The sequence below is a fragment of the Octopus sinensis genome, linkage group LG5 (assembly GCF_006345805.1).
Source record: "Octopus sinensis linkage group LG5, ASM634580v1, whole genome shotgun sequence".
Lineage (NCBI taxonomy): Eukaryota > Metazoa > Mollusca > Cephalopoda > Octopoda > Octopodidae > Octopus > Octopus sinensis.
In genome coordinates this window covers 77,759,579-77,761,133 of record NC_043001.1, presented here as the reverse complement: position 1 = coordinate 77,761,133, position 1,555 = coordinate 77,759,579, and positions in this window count along the sequence as shown.

Sequence of the window (1,555 nt, the reverse complement as noted above, 5' to 3'; positions counted from 1 at the left end):
ACTTAAGCCATGACAAGACACCATCTTCAGAAGGCGGCGAGCTGGCAAAAACGTTAGCACGTCGGGTGAAATGCTTAGCGGTATTTCGTCTGCTGTTACGTTGGGAGTTCAAATACCACCGAGGTCGACTTTACCTTTCGAGGTCGATAAATTAGGTACCAGTTACGCACTGGGGTCGATGTAATCTACTTAATACCTATGCCCGTCCTTGTTTGTCTCCTCTATGTTTAGCCACTTTTGGGTAATAAAGAAATAGATATTTTGTCTGTCTTTACGTTCTGAGTTCAAATTCCGCCGAGGTCAACTTTGCCTTTCATCTTTTCGGGGTCGATTAAATAAGTACTAGTTATGCACTGGGATCGATATAATCGACTTAATCTGTTTGTCTGTCCTAGTTTGTCCTCTCTGTGTTGAGCCCCTTTTGAGTAGTAAAGAAAAATAGGTATTTCGTCTGTTTTTACGTTCAAAATTCCGCTCAGGTCGACCTTGCCTTTCCTTCTTTCAGGGTCGATAAATTAAGTACCAGTTTTGTACTGAGACGGATCTAATCGACTGGCCCCACTCCCTAAAAATTTCGGGCCTTGTTCTTAGAGTAGAAAAGACACCACCTTCAGTGGTCTTTGTCGATCGCGTAGATGTTTAAATACTTTCTAATATAGTCATAAATATTTAAATCTGGAGGGAGTGGATTGTTCGATTATATAGACCGCGGTGCTCGACTGGTACTTATTTTAAAAACTCCAGAAGGATGAAAGACAAAATCGACTCGACTTTATTTGAACTCAGGATGTACAGCGACAGAAGAAATATCACTAAGCAAATTTTGCATGACGTGTTAGGTCGCTGTCTTGTTACTTTATCAAAATCTATTGATAAACTAACTAAGTTACAAGACATAAAAGTGACGCAAATTAGCAATATCAGTTTTCAGAACAGTGTAGACATATATGTACAGATTTGCACATATTCGTTGTAATTTTCGCATAATTCATTGTAGAGTATGAAGGATTATTTTTCTTTGTTATTAATATGTCGGAATATCGTTAAAACACATATAACCTTTAGATTGGTGAAACTTCCATGATTTATTTGGTACAAGTCAAAACGAACATTACAACGAACTTTACAAATACGAAATCTTAATGAAACGTATAAGGTATCTGCTTAATGATGCAGGTTACTAGCAATTCTGAAATACGGTCTTATTTCTCGGTAGGTTTCGTTGATCACTCGTAAGTCAGACCTCATCAAGCAGTTTTCTAGTATCTAAGGATAAACTGGGTATTCTTTCCTTTGCCTTACAAAGAGACGACTATAAATTAAGGATTATTCGGCTACTACTTCCATCGTGTTAAGCGACCACGTAGATTATGACTCGTATTAATTCAACAAGTAAACATTGGTGCAGCATGCTGGCGTAAATTTTAAGTGCTTAAGAAAATCACCTCTTTTGCTTATTGTATAACGTATTTCTCATTTCCTTTTCGTAGTTGATCACTTTTCGTCTTTTATTCTATAAAAATGAAATATCTAGAATTTTCCATTTCCACGAATG